Genomic DNA, 11,651 nt, shown 5'->3' on the forward strand with positions numbered 1-11,651 from the left:
ATGTGCTAGTAATGAAGCAATTGAAATCACATGAACAAATTGCAGTCTCTAGTGTGGGTGAGCTTACACCTGGTTAATTAACCCAACCCACGCTCTATGACCATCCAAGTGATTTTCACCTTTTAAAAAGAAAGGATTTTTTCTAAGTGTTTGAGCAGACTCAGTTCATCACACATGTAGGAACCAAGCTGCAATGGCATGAGTTTTTTTTTTTTTTTCCCTGATCTCATGCTTTCCAGCCTGGCCTGGTCATTGACCAGCAATATGGTCCAGGGCTCAAGTGGTTAAAAATTAACAAAACACAAATACATACCTTACATGTCACGCTTTACTATTGGAAACACTCCTGCAATGGGACCAAAATTAATTCCGTGAATATCCCCATAGGCGACCTTTTTCTTTTTTTTCCAGGTTACCAGTTTATAGTTACAAAGAAGGTCTAGTGGTAAAAGTATTGCTCTCGCTCTAACGCACGCGTCAATACCTCACATGTGTGGTTTGAACGATGTTTATATATGTGGGCGGGACTTGCGTAAGTCCCGCCCACATATCTAAAAAAAAAATTACCTTTTGCTATAATAAATATCCCCAAAAATATATATTCTAAAAAATAAAAAAAAAACTCAGTTTAGGCCGATACGTATTCTACATCTTTTTGGTTCCAAAAAATTGCAAATAGCGTTTAGTGTTTGGTTTTGGCAAAAGTTATAGCGTCTACAAAATATTTTTTTTTTTGTTTTAACTAGTTATTGCAGCGATCAGCGATTTTTATCGGTACTGTGACATTATGGCGGACACATCGAACACTTTTTTGGAACCATTGGCATTTTTCTAGCGATCAGTGCTGTAAAAATGCATTGCTTACTCTAAAAATGCCACTGGCAGGGAAGGGGTTAACACTATGTGCGAGGGAGGGGTTAAATATGTTCCCTGGGTGTGTTCTAACTGTAGGGGGGGGTGGGACTGACATGTGTAAATGACAGATCGCTGTTCATGAAGGGGAACTCCAGACCCCCAAAAAAAAAATAAGGTGGGTTCCCTCCAGGTGCATACCAGGCTCTTAGGCTTGGTCTGGAACATAAGGGGTTAAACCTGCGCAAAAAAAACAGCGTGGGGTCCCCCCCAAGATCCAAACCAAGCCCTTATTCCAGGCACGCAGTCTGGTCAGACAGGAATGGGGGTGGGGACGAGCGAGCCCCCCCACCCCAAAGCACTCTTGTCCCCATGTCGATAGGGACAAGAGCCTCTTCCCGACAACCCTGGCCGTTGTTTGTCGGGGTATGCGGGCGGGGGGCTTATCAGAATCTGAGAGGCCCCTTTAATAAGGTGGCCCCCAGATTCCGGCCCCTCACCCTATGTGAAGGAGTATGGGGGTACATCGTACCCCTACCCATTCACCTGGGGAAAAAAATGTAAAGAAATAAAACACCACACATGAATAAATTAATTTATTAGTCTGCAGGGGGTCTTCTGCCGGGGCCCCCCACCACCACCCCATTAGGCCCCGGGCTTCGCCGTCTTTCACCGGGACCCCCTTCACCAGTGAGGCTCCTGCCTTTGGGGGAGGGTCCCGGGCTTCCACGACGGTTTCTGCGGGGGGGGTGCACTGGCACCCCACCCCCGTCTTCAGCGACATAATTCACCGGGACCCCCTTCACCAGTGAGGCTCCTGCCTTTGGGGGAGGGTCCCGGGCTTCCACGACGGTTTCTGCGGGGGGGGTGCACTGGCACCCCACCCCCGTCTTCAGTGACGTAATTCACCCGGACCCCCTTCACCAGTGAGGCTCCTGCCTTTGGGGGAGGGTCCCGGGCTTGTACGGTGTCTTCCGCCGGGGGCGACACCCGCGGGCTTCCGCGATGCCTTCCGCTTCTGCCTGTCTCCTCCGCGGAGCACAGGGCTTGTCTCCGCTGTCTTCTCCCTTCTCTTCTATTCGATGTTGACACTACGAGGTCCGGCGCTGGAATGCCGTCTGAGCAGTGGGCATGGACTTATATAGGGCAATGCCACCATGTGACCTCAACCCATGTGACATCACATTCCCATCATGCCCAGGGAATGTGATGTCACATGGGTTGAGGTCACATGGTGGCATTACCCTATATAAGTCCATGCCCGCCGCTGACACGGCATGTCAGCGCGGAACCTCGTCGTGTCAACATCCAATGGAAGAGAAGGAAGAAGACAGCGGAGACAAGCCCTGGGCTCCCGGAGGAGACAGGCAGAAGAAGGAAGAGAGAAGAAAGAAGACGGAAGAAAGCCCTGGCTCCGCGGGGGAGCCAGGCAGAAGAGGGAGCAGAGAAAAGACCTGGGAGTTGGCGCACCCCCGGCAGAAGACCAGGAAGACCGGAACCCTGGCGGAAGGCACCAGAAAGACCGGGGGATAGGCGCCATCCCCCGGCAGAAGACCCCGAAGTCCGGATGCCCCCCCTAATGAAAAAGAGCTTAAATGGGGTGGGGGCATCCGGCGGAAGGCTCCGGAGAGGACCGAGGGATGGCGCCCTCCCCCGGCAGAAATCACCGAAGCCCAGGGTCCCGGCGGAAGATCGGGAGAGAAGAAACCCCCCCTTGTAAGAGAGCTAAAGAAGAAAGGGGGGGCTCCGGAGCAGATCAATAAAATATTTTATTCTGTGTGGTGTTTTATTTTACTTTACATTTCCCCCATGTGAATGGGTAGAGGTACGATGTACCCCATACTCATTCACATAGGGTGGGGGGCCGGTATCTGGGGGCCCCCTTATTAAAGGGAGCTCGCAGATTCCGATTAGCCCCGCCCGCATACCCCGACAACCAATGGCAAGGGTTGTCGGGAAGAGGCTCTTGTCCCTATCAACATGGGGGCAAGAGTGCTGTGGGGTGGGGGGGCAGTGCCCCCCTCCCCCACAGCACACACTCCCCCATGTTGAGGGCATGCGGTCTGGTACGGCTCAGGAGGGGGGGGCGCTCGCTCGTCCCCGCCCCCATTCCTGTCCGGGCCAGACTGCATGCTTGGGATGAGGGCTTGGTTTGGATCTGGGGGGGACCCCCGCGCCGAATCGGCGCGGGTTTAACCCCTCACGTTCCGGACCAAGCCTAAGAGCCTAATGTAGCCCTGGAGGGGGACCCGCGCCGATTTCAAGTTTGAAATTTGGTGCGGAGTTCCCCTTCATGGCTGAAAACAGCTCGGAGATTCCCGTGCGCCGCGTCACGCAGCGCATTCACGGGTACGCCGCTTGGTATTTACCAAGATTTTCACGGCGTACTGACAAGGCGCACAGGAAGCGCCAAAATTTCTCTCTGCGCATGCCCAGTATGCAAATGAACCTCCCGAGGTTCAGGCGCACGGTGCAAGCGTACGGGGATCTGTTTTCAAAAAACACTTTCCCTTTCAATTCGGCCCGCCAAACACTTCAAAACACATGTCACTTCACTTCCCCTGCATCCCCCCACCTCCCCCCCTAATAAACTCCCGCCCAAACCCCCGCAATTTACAGTTCAATGTGCCGTGCGCCAGGTCTGTACTGGTGCACAATGCACTAGCAGCGTATTTCTTTAGTAAATGGCAAAACGGCTGCTACTCCTGCTTTTACTCCATGAGTCATGGAGTAAAGGCTTGGTAAATCAGCCCCTATGTCTCTTTCCTCATTCCACACATCTCCATTATCTTATTCACTGCCCCTTTCCCACATCCCCCCCTCCCCACAACATCCACCTCACTAAACTTTCACTCCTACACCCATCACTTTTCCATCTATCATTTTTCTTATCACGTTCTCACTCTTTCATCTTCCTTTTTATTTTTATTTTCCACCTCTTTTCTATATTTAATTCTAACTTAATCTAATTAATATGACATCTCTACATAATGATAATAAAACTTAAATAATTAATTTAGTTCTATTTTCCCTTAACGAACTTTAGTGTTTTAGGATTTGCCAGGACTAATTTTTATTGTGATCCAAATTTAACTAATTTATATGTACATACATACATACATACACACACACACACACACACACCAATAATTCCTAATTTAATAATGCCTCCTAATCACTTTCCAACCCCTCCTCCGACCCCCCAATCAATCATTCTGTCCGGCGTTGCCCATTACCTGGTGACCTCCTGTAGAGTTACACTCTGCTTTCCCTTGGGGTACCTGTGTGGGAGCGCCTTGAGGTCGGAACACCATCCAGGGGACCAACGGAGCCTCCTCTGTTGCGACGAAGCAGCTCGATTTGGACTGTTCCTTACTCATCAACTTGGTAAAAAATCTTTTCCGTTGATCTCCTATTTAACTTTTTCGACTTTTTTCTCCCCCCCGGCCCCCTCCTTCCTATAAGTCCCCGCAACATGGAGACGGGGCAAGGGAGGGGGATATTTGAAAAAATATATATTAATCATTTTTTGCAAATTTCTTTTCAGTCACAACTAAAACCTCTGAAGAAGACCTTTAGGGTCGAAACGCATTAGAATTATTTGTATATGCTTGTGTTTACACCCATCAAGCTGTATAATAATTTGTTGTGCGCTATGAAATGTATGGAATTTTAAATGCTTTTGTAATACCGCAACTCATATCTTAACTATACTCCCCATCCCCTTTTTTGTATGTGTCATCCCTAATAAACCTTTTTTATACATTGTATCTTTATCCATTTATTGAGCTGCCGAAAAACCCCACTGGGGAAAATTTCTCTAACGCCTATTTTGGGGTGAGCAGCACTATCTCTCTACAATGCTTGTTTTGTCCCTTTTCATACAATAATTTTGGGTGGTTAAACACCCGTTCCCCTATAAACACAGTAGAGATAAGGCATGAGTTGCGCGGTATTGATATTTGATCGATTTCTTTCTATTGTTGTGTAATTTGTTTATACAATCATCATAAGTATGTACCAGGGCAATGAATGGACTAGTCTCATGCAAGGGTATGAAACCTCATTTGAACAAGCTGATCAGGTTGAAACGCAAATTTCATCCTTAATTCACAAGTTACACAAGATTTTAGAGAAAAAAATCTTCGCTCTACTGGCACGTTAGATCGTTTGACAGATATAATAGTGAGAATATTAACCCTTTCGGTTTGAGGGTGCAAATTTTTCCAAATTTAGATCAAATAAGTAGCACCTGTAAAACCGAATAGGAAAACAACCTTAAATCATTATAATAAATATATTGCGCTAAACCTCTAAAATAATCTATGTTTAGGCAGCCAGCACAACAAGGAAAATTGTAAAACTAAGTGTGAAAGAAAGTATAGCGCCAAATGGAAGACCCACTAATGAAGTGGATCTACTAAGACAGGAGAAAACCCAAGGACAATGTTTCCCCCCAAAAGGATCTCATCCACTGGGGATGGACAAATTGACCGTATTAGGGTAACCCGTGTATAATATGAGTGAACAGAATTATGTCCACAGTATCTATAGATATTATCAACCTCACACGTGAAGAGTAAATGTGGTGACTATAGTATAATAATTCATAAAAGAAAAGGAAACCCGTGAGTGGTTACCACAACATAAATATAAACAGTGAGGATGTGATCCGTGAAGGAATCAACACCAACTGTATAACCGTGTAGTTCAAGTGTCCCAGGAGAGAACAGCCAAAACACTTTCACTATGTTAGCTTGTGAGAAAAAAAAAAAAAAAAAGGAGATACTTCCCAAATAATAAATATACCTCACTGCGATAATCTAAACACCCCAAGCAGCCAGGCCCTTAGCCCAGGAGCCTGTATGCTGTTGGTAGATTGAACAATAGATGGTCAAAGTATATTAAGATGACAGAATATGAACAGTCATATAAAAAATATGATAAATATGATAAAAAAAACTCATACACTTGGAAAATACAATTTGACCACCCCAGCTATGAATTGCTGTATTATAAAGTCCCAAGGATGAAGATTGTATCATAAGTCCATCCACCTTGATGATGGCATGAATATGATCCTCCCTCTTGGTAGACTTGGGTAGAAATGTATACTTCAAGGAACAATTTCCAGTATGCTTGAAAACATAGATTTAAATGAGGTACTCTTACCAGATCCGGTGGACCCGCAACCCACCATACGATGGGGGGGTCGGAAAGGCTTATATGGGCCGATCGCCCTCTCTGGTTACTGTCTGGGTGGTATCCTCTGGAAAGTTGTCCCGAGCGTGGTAGATACCCAATGTGCACGGATTGCACTTACGGCTGGGTGTTCCAGGTACTCCAATAGACAGGTATGGACCGTAGTAGTGCCGATCAATGTCAGCAGTGAGGTAAAAAGGAGAAAAGGAAAAAACTCCTCATAGTGTAAAAATGTATAAAAATATTTAATAAATACACCCCTGTTGAAGTCTTTATCAGACGAAACCGGTCGGGTACACTGGTCCTACCACCCCTATCATTGCACAATACTGGAATACTCCTGCCCATCTATCCAGGTGGTGGAGCTGCTGTGTCTGCTACTTTTCAAATGTGTGTTTTTTTTTTTAGTGAATCTTTTCTTGAATTTTTTGGGGGATTTTCTTGTCACTGATGTGAACTTTGAAATTGGTTTTATTAAATATTTTTATACATACATACATATACATGGACTTATGATACAATCTTCATCCTTGGGACTTTATAATACAGCAATTCATAGCTGGGTGGTCAAATTGAATTTTCCAAGTGTATGAGGTTTTTTTTATCAGTGTATATGACTGTTCATATTCTGTCATCTTAATATACTGTGACCATCTATTGTTCAATCTACCAACAGCATACAGGCTCCTGGGCTGAGGGCCTGGCTGCTTGGGGTGTTTATATTATCGCAGTGAGGTATATTTATTATTTGGGAAGTATCTCCTTTTTTTTATTTTTTCTCACAAGCTAACATAGTGAAAGTGTTTTGGCTGTTCTCTCCTGGGACACTTGAACTACACGGTTATACAGTTGGTGTTGATTCCTTCACGGATCACATCCTCACTGTTTATATTTATGTTGTGGTAACCACACACAGGTTTCCTTTTCTTTTATGAATTATTATACTATAGTCACCACATTTACTCTTCACGTGTAAGGTTGATAATATCTATAGATACTGTGGACATAATTCTGTTCACTCATATTATACACGGGTTACCCTAATACGGCCAATCTGTCCATCCCCAGTGGATGAGGTCCTTTTGGGGGGACACATTGTCCTAGGGTTTTCTCCTGTCTTAGTAGATCCACTTCATTAGTGGGTCTTCCATTTGGCGCTACACTTTCTTTCACACTTAACCTTAAATCATGTTCACATGAGATGATGATGATGATGATCCTATCACGTGTATATACCAGACAAAATCGGCACCTTAGATGTGGAAATTATTAATTTAGAAACCACGCTATTGCCGCATATTAAACATGCTCTGTCAGTAGAACTACGGGCGAACCTTAAAAAGAACCTGTTGATCTATAATAGAAGTATTCTGCAAGAAAAAAGTCAAATTCTGGCGTGATAAGATCGCTTTTTCAGAAGAGAAGGCCTATAAGGGGAAAACCCAAATTAACAAAAGATTTTCAAAAAGAGACCAGCATGGTCCCTCAGGCACACAAAAGTCTAAAAGTTCAGTCTTCCCCCTTCACGGGCAGACCAACCATTCTACCCAGGGTAGTCGTGGGAAGACAAAAAAAAAATTTAACCAGTCGGGGCTCAGGGGAACAGGATAGCAAAAAACGTATGATTGATGGTACCTACAATGAGGGAGGGGAAGGTGTTCCCACGACACAAGGTTCCAGGGATCATAAACAACAAGCAGCTATGAGTGAATCAGATTTGTATCTGACACTGCGAGTAACACCAGTAATACTTCTGTACCGATCGTACTTCCAAAATTGGCTCCCCCCTAACAACCAGGGGCGGGAAAAGCCTAGACCTATTTGTGGTACGGATTCCATCAAGGAATTGAGTGTAGTAAATCTTTCTTCTCACACATTGACTGATGCAGAAATTCAGGTCCTATCTCGGGGATTAACATTTTGCCCTGAAGAAAACTTTGATCTTTTCGAAGTCATTACGGATTTACACTTATTTGCTCGTAAGTTACTCCTTAAATCTATACATTCCAAAGTAAACAATGAGGCTGACAAGATGGATTGGTCAGGATACAGTATGCAAGAGTTTAAGGCTCTTCAAGACCTAACTCTCCTATATCAAGAGAACCACTGTATTGATCTAATTGATCAAATTGACTTGGAAACATTACTTAATGATGTAGACAAAACATCATTAAATCCAGCTACCCTTTTTAAAAAACACATTCTCAAACCTTTCCTCCTTTTAAATACCAATCCCAATGTATCAACTTTTGTAAAACAAATCATCATCATCTTTGCAAATTACCACTCAATAAACAGGACCCTCGGAATCTACTGCCCAGTGAGAATGAGGCATTGTTTACCCTAGCGACTAACACCACACTTGTAGTCAAACCCTCCGACAAGGGGGGCAATGTTGTCCTCATGGACAACTCTGGATTATATAACTATGTGTGAGAAGATCTTGGCCAATGGGGATTGGTACAAACACATTTCTGCCAATTCCATTTGCCAATATTATATGGATTTCTACACACTAGTGGATCACGCATATGCCACTCAAACTATTACAAAAGGCACGTATGAGTTCATTCGGACAAAGCACCCCAGAGTAGCGACTTTTTATAGTCTTCAGAAAATCCACAAACTACAGAACCCTCCACCCGGACGACCGATAGTCTCCGGCAATGGATCTATTGCAGAAAACTTGAGTCGTGTAGTAGACACTTATCTCCAACCCTATGTCGTTTCTCTTCCATCTTTCGTAAAAGATACTATTCATCTGTTACAGATCACTGATGGAGTGATCATTTCAGATGATTCAATGTTGGTTTCCATCGATGTTGAGGCCTTGTATAGCAGCATACCTCACGCTAAGGGGTTGGACGCTATACAAAGGTGCCTCACCAAGGGTCATCAACATGAACATACCCTAGATGGCTTCCTATTAGACTCCTTACGCTACATACTCCATCACAATTGCTTTTCCTTCAATGGCTCCCACTTCCTCCAGGTACAAGGCGTAGCGATGGGGACATGTTGTGCCCCATCCTATGCCAATTTGTACCTGGGGAAGTGGGAGCAATCCCTCTCAGATGACGAGGGCCTCGTTGGATATCTGAGCCACATCAAAATGTGGCGTTGATATATCGACGATGTCTTTGTCATGTGGGAGGGCCCAGAGAGTTCCCTGATACAATTTTTTAATTGTTTAAATCAAAATGAATACAATTTAAAATTGACAATGATTTACGACAAACACACCATTACTTTTTTGGACGTTAGACTTTATGCCAATACCGATGGACAGATATGCAGCCCTCTTTCCGAAAAAGCACAGCCGGAAATACAGTGCTGCACGCTGACAGCTCCCAACCACTTCCCTTTGGGCAATACTTGCGACTTCGTCTCAATTGTTCCAATGACTTTCTCTTCTATGAGGAAGCAGGAAAACTCCAGAGTAGACTTCTCGCAAGAGGCTATAGTAGGTCATGCCTACGTAAAGCCTACAATAAAACCAGCATCCACTCTAGACAGGCACTTCTATACAAAAAGAAACCCACATCAGGCTCTGTTCCTGAAACCACTAGGATCATCTTACGCTTTTCACGGCTTTACACAAAGCCATACAACAAATAATCCAAAAAAATTGGACCATCTTAACCGATGATTCAAAAGTGAATCAATTTATCTCTCTATCCATCAATAACATACAAACGAATACGTTTTGTGGACAAGTATCAGTAGTCACAGGCACCTCACCCCAATGATAAGAAAAAATGAGAAGGGGGGGGAAAAGGGGGTAACCAAAAGGACCCCGGGGCTTTTGAACGGTGCAAATAGATAATCAGACAAAATTTGATTATAAAATTAGAAAATATAATTTATTACACAAATAATTAATATGCCATAAATACGATAAATTTGAAATACATCTCGATTAAATACGTGATATCAAGACGAAGCATTGTTTAAGTCAGCTCTACATGTTTCACTCAGACGAGTTTCTTCAGGAGCTTTCAGACATACAATGCTAAATATCAAAAGAAAAAACAACAAGACATATAATTAAATGACTGTTGAAAACAATCATTTATATATCAATACATTTGGGTAAATAATGTCAAAAAAGGGAAAAGAAAAATATTGATCATGAATACATCAGTTATTGTAGATAATGCATGCTCAAGGATCTCAACTACATATAAACAGGGGCCAAAAGTAAAAACAATAATATTTACTTACCAAAAAGGTAAAACAGCAAAAGACAGCAGACCATACAGGAAGGAACCAGAGTCCTCAGGGAAAACAGAATAGTTCAGGAGAACCACAGCAGGATTTTAAGCCATTAATAGAATTAATCTGAAAAATCAGGAAAGCACATGTGGAAACACATATGCAAACTACTCTCAGTTGTATTATGCAACAGTGGGTAAAGAGAATATACACTCCAAAAACTTGTTATAATGAACAATATATGTAATATATATACCTGTCAATAGTAAGCAAAAATGCCTGTTGTCAGTAGAAACAGTCTAATGTTTGCCATAGATATGGATTGAAAGAGGATAAAGGGGAAGGAAGACACTCTCACAGCCCCTCAAATAACCTGATCAAAAAGCGGCATCCGCTCTGTTAAGAAAAAAGGGGGAGAAATAAAAAAGTATATTATAAGTAAATAGGGATAGTTCAGTGCCAAAAAATGCACAGAACAAACAAATCCCTAATGCTCACAGTGTGTAAGCACAAAGCCAAAAAGCTTGTAAGGTAAATACCTGATTAGGACAAAGTCCAAAGATGAAAAGGCAGAGCCACCTAGATAGCTGTGCATACAGCAGCCTTTCCTTGCATTAATTAGGTCTGGTCTCAGCTGGAGCGCCTAACACAGCGCTTGGGCTTTAAATCTGCCACCACGGCGATGATTGACCAATCAAAGCGCCACCAGTGCAGACACATGACCTGGGCATCAGCAGAAGGAAAATAATCCACCCAGCTGACAAGCTCAGCTGATCCCAATGTAGCCAAAAGTAATGACAGCACACATGAGACCAAGGAAAAGGTCTCTGTGGGCGGTCCAAAAACGATCGGCGCCATTTTGGAGGCTGGAAAGGTTTCCAGTACAAGATAGCTGGAAGGCAAATGGAATAGACAGCGCAGCAGCGCTGAAAAAACACACAAAACTCAAGCTGGGAATGGATGTGCTGGCGTAAATGGTCTAAAAGAAAGGGACCTGAGGGGAAACAATAATGAAAGGGGAGTGATAAACCCTCTTAACCCCTGCAGCTCCCTACGTGTCCGTATGGCTCTCCTGAATCCATCCTGCGCCCAGAGGCATAAGGGAAAAACATTCCTTGGTGTGCCGTCATTATGAATAGAAGTAATACAATGAAAATAAATATAAATAATAAAACAGTATGATATATTGTTACTACTTGAAAGTAGAAAAAGCAAGGTGTTTTGACATATAGTGTTCTTAATTAATATTTGTAAATAGCACTCTGTTTTATGAGATCCATGAGCAAGCAGATCCAACAATCATTAAACACAAAGTTTTATTTGGAGAGACAATCCATACATAATTGCATAAGAAGTTACAGTATGATAAACATACAGTGATT

General features: G+C 43.4%; 1 long non-coding RNA gene across 3 annotated transcripts; it reads right to left on the minus strand.

Annotated features, from left to right (window-relative positions):
- Positions 1-10,355: 10,355 nt before the first annotated feature.
- LOC120930856 lies at positions 10,356-10,996 on the minus strand. 3 transcript variants are annotated; one of them, XR_005747749.1, is made up of 3 exons: positions 10,809-10,938; positions 10,526-10,665; positions 10,356-10,395 (listed from the first exon to the last, which is right to left on the minus strand). It is a non-coding gene; the product is annotated as an uncharacterized LOC120930856 (long non-coding RNA). The 3 variants fall into 3 exon arrangements; XR_005747751.1 differs by lacking the exon at positions 10,356-10,395 and adding an exon at positions 10,410-10,436; XR_005747750.1 differs by lacking the exon at positions 10,356-10,395 and having other exon boundaries at positions 10,651-10,665; positions 10,809-10,996.
- Between the last annotated feature and the right edge of the window lie 655 nt (positions 10,997-11,651).

Source organism: Rana temporaria, chromosome 3 (assembly GCF_905171775.1).
Source record: "Rana temporaria chromosome 3, aRanTem1.1, whole genome shotgun sequence".
Classification (NCBI taxonomy): domain Eukaryota; kingdom Metazoa; phylum Chordata; class Amphibia; order Anura; family Ranidae; genus Rana; species Rana temporaria.